Consider the following 10,814-nt stretch of genomic DNA (forward strand, 5'->3'; position numbering starts at 1 on the left):
CTCGCCTCAAATTCTCCCTTTACCTGGGATATGATCAGCTTCGAGTCTCCACGGACCTTTAAGTTTTGACTCTAAGTGTCCCAGCTAGACCAAGGCCAGCAATCAGGGCTTCATACTCTGCCTCATTGTTTGTGGTTGGGAAGTCTAGCTTCATGGCATACTCAATTAAGAATCCATCAGGGCTTTGCAAAACCAACCCTGCTCCACTGGAATTTGTTTTTGATGCTCCATCAAAATAGAGAACCCAATATTCTTTCTCCTTGTCCCCATTGTCGACTCCCTTGTCTTGAGGTATGGTATCTTCCTGCCCCCCGACTTCTTGGTTGGGTATGGTACATTCCACCACGAAGTCAGCTAGTGTCTGGGCTTTTATGGCCGTACGTGGCTTATACTTGAGATCGAACTCTCCCAACTCTATTGCCCACTTAATCAGTCTCCCACTTGCCTTCGGACTGTGAATGATATTTCTCAGTGGCTGATTTGTTAGCACTTCAATTTGGCGAGCTTGAAAATAAGGACGCAGCTTTCTTGAAGCCATTACCAAGGCTAAAGCGAATTTCTCAATGGCTGAATAATTCAACTCAGCACCATGCAAAATTTTGCTGACATAGTATACGGGTTTCTGGACTTTCAGTTCCTCCTTAACCAACACCGCGCTCAAGGCGCTTTCTGAAACAGCCAAGTACAAGAATAAAACTTCACTCAGAACTGGCTTGGCCAACAACGGGGCCTGGCCCATATACTTCTTTAACTCTTCAAATGCCTTCTGATTTTCCTCACTCCATACAAAGTCTTTAATGTTCTTTAATGACTTGAAGAATGACAAGCACTTGTCTCCTGACTTGGAGATGAATCGTCCTAGCGCAGCAACCCTTCCTGTGAGTTTCTGAACATCCTTGACAGTTTTTGGGGGTTCCATGTCCAGGATTGCCTTTATTTTATCGGGGTTAGCCTCAATTCCCCTCTTTGAGACCATCAATCCCAAGAATTTTCCAGATCCTACTCCGAAAGCACACTTCGTGGGATTCAACATCATCTTGTGGTACCTCAGGACCTCAAAAGCTTCCCTCAAATGGGTTATATGATCAGTCTTTACTAGACTCTTGACTAGCATGTCATCAACATAGACTTCCATAGTCTTCCCAATAAGATCCTTAAAAATTTTATTCACCAACCTTTGATAGGTGGCTCCTGCATTCTTGAGACCAAACGCCATAACAAGATAACAATAAACACCAAAGTCAGTGATAAATGATACCTTTGGAATGTCATCCTTATGCATTTTGATCTGGTTGTATCCGCTAAACCCATCCATGAAACTCAGCATCTCATGTCCAGCGGTGGCATCAATCAAAGTATCAATTCTAGGCAGCGGAAAACAGTCTTTGGGGCATGCATCATTCAGATCGGTGAAGTCTATACACATCCTCCACTTTCCATTAGCCTTCTTCACCATTACAGGGTTTGCTAACCACTCCGGAAATTGAATCTCCTCAATGAAACCAGCCTCTAAGAGCTTTTCCACTTCCTGCTTTATAGCCTCTTGTCTTTCCGGGGCAAAATTTCTTTTCTTTTGTTTCACTGTCTTCCGACTTGGATCCACGTTTAGCTTGTGAGTAATTAACTCCGGGTCTATGCCTGGCATATCAGCTGCTAACCATGCAAACACATCACTATTTTCTTGCAAAAATTTCACTAACTTCCCTCTAAGGGGCTCCTCTAATGTGGCTCCAATGAAAGTCATCCTCTCAGGATTCTTGGGATCTAAAGGAACCGAAACCAATTCTTCTGCTGGCCTTCCTCTATTCTCATCATTTTCTCGAACATCCATATCTTCTATAGGAAGAACCTGCCCCCCGACTCCATCTGCCCTCAAAGAGGCCACATAACAGCTTCTAGCCATTTTTTGATCTCCTCTCTCTTCTCCAATCCCGTTTCGGGAGGGAAACTTCATGACTGAATGGTAGGAAGAGGGGACTGCCTTGAAGGCATGTATCCCTGTTCTCCCCATGATAGCATTATAAGTTGAACTAGCCTTTACCACTACGAAATCCAGCATCTGCGTTGCTTGCCTTGGCTCCGTACCTATGGTGGTTGGCAACTTGATTATCCCTTCCACAGGACATTCTACTCCAGCAAATCCATATATCGGCATGTCGGTTGGTGTTAACTGGGAGTCGTTATACCCCATCCTTAGAAAGGTGTCGTGGAGCAAGATATCCACAGAAGCACCATTATCCACAAGGACCCTCTTAACCGGGCTATTTCCTATTATTGGTGTTATGACCAGCGGGTCGTCATGGGGAAACTTCACACCCTCTAGGTCGGAATCATCAAAAGCCAATGTTACTTCTGTCCTGGCCCTCTTCGGGGCTTCTCCAACAATATGCATAACCTCTCTAGTATATGCCTTTCTGGAATTTTTGGACAATCCAGCAGCAGTTGGACCTCCAAAGATCGTGTTTATCACAGGCCCTTGAGGTCTCGGCCCTCCATAAATGGTGTTTATAACTGGTCCTCTAGGTTGGGGATTCCGCCCCTGATCATCTTGGTCCCTCCTACGATCTTCAAAGTTCTTCCTTCCATTATTATTTCTGTCCCCTCCATCTCCAGTATACTTATTCAATCTTCCTTTTCGAATCAAAAACTCAATTTCATCTTTCAATTGCCTACACTCATCGGTGTCATGGCCAACATCTTTGTGAAACCTGCAATACTTGCCCCTATCTAGCTTGGCGGGATCAGCCTTCAAGGGCTTAGGCCAGCGAATATCTCTGTCTTTCTCAATCTCCATCAAAATCTGACTTCTGGGAGCATTCAGCTTAGCGTATTCAGTGAACTTTTGCCCAGGTCCTCCCTTCTTGGGGGTTGAATCAGGGTTTTGTTCGGTTCTAGGATATTTGTCCTTAGCGATATACTCCAAATCAGTTTTTCGTTTCTTGCCTCCAGTGGGCTCATTACTTACTACGGTCTTCCTCATACTTTCTTCAACCTTGATATACTTCCCTGCCCTCTCTTGGAGCTGCAACATGCTCTCAGGGGGTCGTTTGGCCAAAGACATCTTAAAAAACTCATCCCTAGTTCCTTGTTGCAATGCTATCATGGCTACCTTATCATCAAGATCTGGGACTTTTAAAGCCTCCTTTGTAAAACGATTCAGGTAATCTCTTAAGGATTCCTTAGCTCCTTGCACAAGACTCATAAGAGATGCTGAACTTTTCTCATGGACTCTTCCACTGATGAATTGCTTAATAAAAGCCTGACTTAGTTCTCTGAATGATCCAATAGAATTTGGGGGTAGGCGACTGTACCATCTTTGAGCCATACCCGACAGGGTTTGAGGGAAGGCCCGACATTTTATAGCATCATTCACGGGTTGCAGCAGCAGTGTATTAGAGAATGTCCTAACATGATTAGCGGGGTCTCCCGTGCCATCATAGGCTTTGATAGTGGGCATCTTGAATTTCCTTGAGACATGGGCATTCATTATCTCTTCTGTGAAGGGTGGAGTTGGATCATCAGGATCTCCAAGGGGAAGGAGATTGCTCGGATCAGTTCTTGGGACAGCAGCCCTTCTTCTTACCGGACCATCCAGGTCTATGATAGGGGGAGGATTTCTCCCCCTAGGAGGTATGTGGGGTCTGGTGGCTTGGTGAGCCTCCAAATCACGCCTCAGCCTTTGGATTTCAGCCTCATGAGCCCTGATCTTTTCCTGCACTTCTTGGGGATTCGCCCCTGGGGTGCTTTGGGGGCGTTGCCTTCCATCGGCTATTGGCTCTTTTCCAGGGCGCCTCCTTCTCGGGGCCACTTCATCATCCGAAGATTCGGAGTCTCTCTCAGTGTATGGACCAGAAAATTCCCGATCCTCAGGGATAGGATCCAAACCTCGTATATAGGGGGGCGACCGCCCTCGTGCTTCGCTTCGCCCAGCATATCCGCTTCCTCCAACCTCAGGGTGAAGGGGCATCCCATAAGGGGGGTTAGTAGTAACAACAGTTGAATATTCATACCCGACGGGTCGAGAATTCACAAGTATATGTACTTGCTGAACTTGAGGATTCGTACCTTGAATAGTCGGGGGAGTTGTCCCTTGTGGCTGAGGTTGAGTTGCCCCTGTCTGGGCTTCCCCCTGAGTAGATGCATAAGTTGAATGGGGAGGAACCTCCATGGTTGATGAAATCACCTGGGTTGTCTCTGATGGTGTTCCTTTCTCTAGAGCTCCAATTGTTCTCCGTGTTCTCGCCATGGTTGTTATTGCTTCCCACAGACGGCGCCAAATGTTATGGATAAGAAATCAAGGTTATTACTTGCTGTATTTAATACTAAGATTCGGGAGCTCAAGGCCTTTAATGGCTGCTCTCGTGTTTCGTGACTCAATCTGCCTTTACGAGATGCCTACGTATCTCTGTGAATTAGAGAATCAAGCCAAAAAACGTAGTTCTGATTGGTGGGGGTGAGACCCCTTATATAGATGTGGGAGTCCTTGAATTGGACTTGGTATAGGAGACTTGGTGGACAAGCCTCTGAATTAGGATAGACTTAGGAGTCCTAGGAAGTAGGAAGCTGATTCCTTATCCTTTTAGGTCCCCTTGAGGCTAATCTATAAGGATTTATATCCTTATCGGGACTCTTCTCAATAGCTGATTTTTCCCTTATTAATTAATTACGAAATTAATTAATAATTAGGGCTTTTGGGCCTTTTTTATTCCATCAGGCCTGATCTGGTCCATCAGGCTTAACCTTTCTGATCTGAGTTTCATATATCTTTTTATTGGGCCTAGCAGCCCACAGCTTGTACAATTAATGCAGTATTATACAATCATAATTTATTTATCCCTATCAGATATGGATGGTGGTTACTATTCTATTGCGTTGGAGAACCTCCTGTACAAATATATTTGATTTTATTGAAACAACCTTATGCACATCAAATAAACATCAGTAACAGTTTTATGTATCCTTTACCAGAAATCATCAGTTTTATGTATTTTAACCGGAAATCATCAGAAGAAATTCGTTATGGTCACCTACAAAGGCAACAAGAATATTGAAGGGGAGAGCAAAAACTCGAATCACAAACGAATTGGATCCGAAATCAGAAAATCGGTCTTAATTGAATTGAATAAATCGATCCAAAATTGAAAAATTAAAAATAGATCCGATAACAACGGTTTGATTCCGGTTAGAGATTCGAACCGAACCGGGAAAACCAAACTGATTACTATATAAATAATAATAAATACTTTTTATATGCTTCATACAAGTTTTTGAAATTAATGTATATATTCAATTTAAAAATAATTTAATTATTTTAAGTAGGGGTGATCAACAAACCAGTAATAAAAGTGTTTCACAAAATGAAGATCATCCGGGAGTAATTTTTTAAACGCGATATTGATTTTTTTGTGATATGATTGCGATTTGAATTTTTAATAAGCGGTACGGTTCGGTTTGCAGTTTGACATTTTAACATTGCGGCTGCTACGGCACTGTAATTTCATATATATACATTTATATATATATATATTATATATATATTTAATATATATATATACACGCACATTATTTATTATAAATTCATTTCTTGTTTAATCTAATTTTCTTTATAAATGTTAGCTTAAATATTACTCCCTCCGTCCCCCTCAATTGTTTACATTGGGGGACGGGGGCTCGACACGTACTTTAATGCACTTATTAAATGTAGTTGCATAAATTTTTTTAAATTTTTTTTTCCAAATAAAAATATAATGTTCAAACTTTTATACAAAAAAGAAAAAACTTTAAAAATAAATTACGAAAATATACTTTATAGTTGACTTAAAATGCGTGTCAAGCATATCAAAAAACTGTAAAGAAATGAGGGGGACGGAGGTAGTACAAATTACAGACATGTTTTTATTTTTAATCAACGACATATAAGTTTTCACCTCTGTCTTAGTTAATTTTTTATTATATTTATATGTAAATTTTTGTTAATATAGAAATTGCACAAACTGTGTCACACCGCACCGCACATAATTTTTGTGGTGTAGTTTATGTACGTGGTACATGTGCGGTTGAAAATTTGATCGAACCAGATGTACGATTTAATTTGCATTTCGAGAAAAAACCGCACCGCCCGGACTGCCATCGCCCGTATTCTTAATACTGAGTAAGTGATTGAATCTTACTCGTTGTCCCAAGAATTACAATATCTTTTTCAGGGGTTGGTTCTAAATATCACTTTACGATAAAAAATAATTTAAAATGTCATTTCTGGAAATTGTAGCCCAAAATATCACCCACCACGCTATATCGTGTATCCAAAACACTGCATCTTGTAGCATTTAATCTCATTCTGTTTATATAAAAAAAAATCAATGTTCGTAACGCTACATAATTTAGTGTTCGGCCCCAAAACACTACTCCATTTAGCGTTTTACATATATTATTTTAAAATAATTAACACAAATAAAAAATTGCTAAACCCTAAAATTATAAAATTATTTTAAATTGCTTCTAAAATCCAAAAGAAAATTATTGAACGCTAAAATATTAAAAATTATTAGATTAAGTTACACCCTTAAATTTCAAAACTATAAAATTCAAAGTTTACATTTTTGGTTCCTAGAATTTAGGACCGAAACTCTAAATCGGTGCACCTTTTATTAGTTTCTTTTTTTAATATTTAAGATAATCCAAAAGAGGATTAGTGAATCCTGAAATGTTAAAAATTGTTATATTAGATGTATTTTTTATTCAAATTTTTAATATTTTCAAAACTCAAAAGAGGATTACTGAACCCTAAAAAAATTATTGTTAAATTATGATACATTATTAAATTTAAAAATGATTGTTGAAAAGTAACTTTAAAAGTTTCAAAAAAATGTTGAAACCACCAAAGCGCTACATGATATAGCGTGTTGGTAGTGCTGAAAAAAGATGTCAAAACCTGTTACAAAACCTATACAATATAACGTGGTGAGGTAATATTTTGAGTCTTAATTTTTAATAATAACATTTTCTGCATTTTTTAGGGAAAGGGTGACATTTTTATCCATTTCTCTTTTCTTCTCAGCTTTCTGCGATCACTTAATAAACCATTGTATGTTCATGCTTATTTTTATTAACAAGCTGTAAGCTACTTCTAAGTTCTAGCTAGCCAGAAGATGTTACCAATCCGGCAAGTTCAAAAAAACCATGCAAAATATGTGATGAGGTGATAATCTCTCTCATGTACAATAAAAAAAGTGACATGTAAACAATATTATTACTGCCTATAACATACAATTAAAGGAAGAGCTAAACTAGTGATCACTGATAAAATCAAAATATTGTTTTGCTCCATTGAGGTACTCCACAATATTTCTCGTTAAGTTACATAATTCAAAAAATAAATATTTTACTACTGTCTTCTGAAGACATTATTGCATAAATAAATACTATTTTTTGTAAAAACATTTATGGACATTTGATTCAAGTTTGTTAAAATTTGAAATTGAATACTTGATTTAAGTTTGTCTTTCATAAAAAGATTTTAAAAATGAACACCGCTAAGCAAGCAACACCGAGATAGTTATCGGGTTCATTGTCAGCAGAAGATAAATGGAAATCTCAAGATTTATTGATTCAAAATAAGCTAAAGTTTTCTGAGATTTATAACTACCTATTACACTGGTAAACAAGCAATACTGATGGTAGCGGTAGGGCACCAGCGAACATGGCAAAGTACCAAAAATGTGAATTTTTAAAACTATATTATCATTCCGAAAAAAACCAACCATGATTGTAAGATAATAAATAAACATGCTAATGCACAACACGGAAACAAGGAAAACAAAGTCGATCTAAACAGAGGAGACGAAAGTCATGCCCTCGAAAAGCTTTACTTGGACATACTTTAGTTTGTAAGCTCCATAATGGCAGAAACAATATCACCATCAGCAGCTTTGAGAACTTTAACAGCTCTGGACCTCGGATCCCCAGCTTGTGTCATCACCAATTCAATATCTTTTGGTTCCACACCAGTCTCGTCAACATCTTTATCATCTTGAGCAATGACTGAAGGCTCAGCCTTTGGTATGACATTACTGAGATTAGGTGCTTTGAATTGCTCTGCAGCCTGACTCTGCAACTGTGAGCTCAAGTCCTCAATCTTAGCCTCACCAAATATGACATACGTGTCTGAATTAGGACTCTTGAACACATCGGGTTTTGAGATGACAAATAGAATCTGAAAGAAGAAATCAAACATTAGATGTTGTAATAGCAAAAATGAGACTGATCGGTGAAGAGCAAAAATATGGACGCGCATTAAGTATATGTTGCTGAGTAAGAATCTTACATTCTTGCTCTTCTTGACAGTGATACGGCTGACTGATAAATGGCATTTTATACCACTTAGAATGTTTTATAATGACTTAAATTGATGTCAGGTATTTTGTGTATTTAATGCGTTTTTCTAGTGTTTTTGCATTTCAGGGTATAACTTGCGTATGTAGGAAGAATTCATCAGAAATAAGCCTAGGGAAGTGTGTGGTATTGGTTGTGGAAAGTTGGGGGCAGAAAGCAGCAAAATCAGGAGCAGAATTCAGAATTTTCCAGAAGGTGCTTGGGCGCCCGCTCAAGATGCTGGGGCGGCCGTCTGGGAGCTTGGGCGCTTGCTCAGGAATCTGGGGCGGCCGCTCAGGGACGAAAATTTTAATACTTAATTTTATAATCCTTATTTTGATGGACTTCTGAGACGGCTGGTTCTTGTGGGCTTTCATATAAGTAGTTCTCAGAGACGTTTCACAGAAATGTGGTATCAAGCAAGGAGCAAGGAGAGAAGGAAGAAGACTGTTTTAGCACATCGCAACGAAGAAGAGGAAGCATACGTTTTCTTGTGATTTTTTTATTCGTTGTATCAGTGGATGCTACTTTTCTTTACTTTGAACCTTATTACTCTTGGTACGTACTCTGGTTTTAATAAGTATTTTTATTAGTTTATATTGTGTGTATTATCATGTTTTCATATGAACTCATGGTGACGATGAGTTCTATCATGGGCTAATCGTGATCATGGGGTCATAACGGATTTACTATGGATTTCTTTAGTTAGTTGTTTAATACCTTAGTGTATGATGATTGTATGATTCCTAGCATAGGTTGTGCTTATTCGTCTTATGTGTATCGCGAACATATAAGATAGTCTGTTAATCTCCTGTGAAGCGACGGTGGATCTTGAGGTTTAGAACTTGCCATGCTAGCATAGGTTCATGTATGTGTATGCATGACTAGTGGGTAACTCTAACCGTTTTACTTGCCCTGTGTAATCAAAAAGAACAACTTGTGCTTAAATCATTATGTTATCAAATTCTGTAGACATATAGGGTCTCAACATAGTTGATGCATATTCAACTTCCATCTTGATTGTGGATGTTTGGTAGAATGGTATTAGTACAACGAAAGTTGGCTTTTATCAGTTTCGTGTTATTTGGTTAATATCATCACTGTTACATGCTAAGGGTAATAACGATAACTATTGAATAAAGTAGTAATGAAGTTATGATCTCATGTGTGTTTAATATTGTTAATTCAAGTGTCAATTAAGTGTTTAATTCTCGTAGTTAATTGTAGTTAATAATTAGTTAATCAAATTTAAGTGTTATTGTCTTGACATTGAGAAGTAATCATACATTGGTGAGTAAGTGTTAATTGAACATAATTAGTCTGAGTCTCTGTGTGAACGAACTAGAATTTATTCTATATTACTTGCGAACGCATTTACTATCGTGAATTATTAGCGTGTGTTTTCGCCCTAACAAGTTTTTGGCGCCGCTGCGGGGGACTCGGCGTATTTATTTAATATATGTACTTGCCATCAGTGGTCATTAGGACTCATTGATTAAGACGTGTTACTTATTGTTTCCGGGTGTGTTTCAGGTACTCTAGCGAGCGTTTATGCAAACACGTTCTCGCACTCGCAAGAGAACTTTAGATACGGCTGAGGAGACAGACTCAGTTCTTGATATTCTGGAGAAGATAGATTTTGAAGATTCGGATAAAGAGAGTGAGCAGAAAGAACCAGTAATCATGGGTGATCGTATAGTTCCAGCAGCATATCCAGCTCTTATGGACTTTTATCGGCCTAAAATTGATGACATTCAGTCAAGCATCCTTCATCCGGCTATTCAGGCTAATACTTTTGAAATCAAGTCGGGCACTATTCAGATGGTGCAGAATTCTGTTTCTTTCGGAGGTGCTGCGACTGAAGACCCCAACATGCATATCAGGAATTTTGTCGAGATCTATAGTACTTTCAAATATAATGGTGTGACTGATGAGGCTATCAAGCTGAGGCTTTTCCCATTCTCTCTGAGGGATAAAGCTGAGGACTGGTTACATTCTGAACCAGCTGCGTCCATCACTACTTGGCAAGATCTTGCGTAAAAGTTTCTGGTAAAGTTCTATCCAATGGCGAAGACTGCAGCTATGAGGAGTACTCTTACTCAGTTTGCGCAGCAACCTACAGAATCTATGTGCGAAGCTTGGGAGCGCTACAAGGAGATGTTGAGAAAGTGTCCACATCATGGTATGCCTAACTGGATGGTGATCACTGGTTTTCATAATGGTTTGGGGGCCCAATCTCGGCCCATACTCGATGCAGCAGCTGGAGGCGCCTTGTGGGCCAAAAGCTATACTGAGGCTTATAATCTTATTGAAACTATGGCAGCAAATGAGCATCAAAACCCAACTCAAAGGATGATTCCTGGGAAGGTAGCAGGTATTCTGGAAGTCGATGCAGCTACAGCTATTGAAGTGTAGCTCCAAGCGCTGTCTTTGAAGGTTGATTC

General features: G+C 39.2%; 1 pseudogene; it reads right to left on the reverse strand.

Annotated features, from left to right (window-relative positions):
* Positions 1–10,441: 10,441 nt before the first annotated feature.
* Positions 10,442–10,556, reverse strand: LOC141704883 (small nucleolar RNA R71; annotated as a pseudogene).
* Between the last annotated feature and the right edge of the window lie 258 nt (positions 10,557–10,814).

Source organism: Apium graveolens, unplaced genomic scaffold (genome assembly GCF_009905375.1).
Source record: "Apium graveolens cultivar Ventura unplaced genomic scaffold, ASM990537v1 ctg8372, whole genome shotgun sequence".
Taxonomy (NCBI): Eukaryota; Viridiplantae; Streptophyta; class Magnoliopsida; order Apiales; family Apiaceae; genus Apium; species Apium graveolens.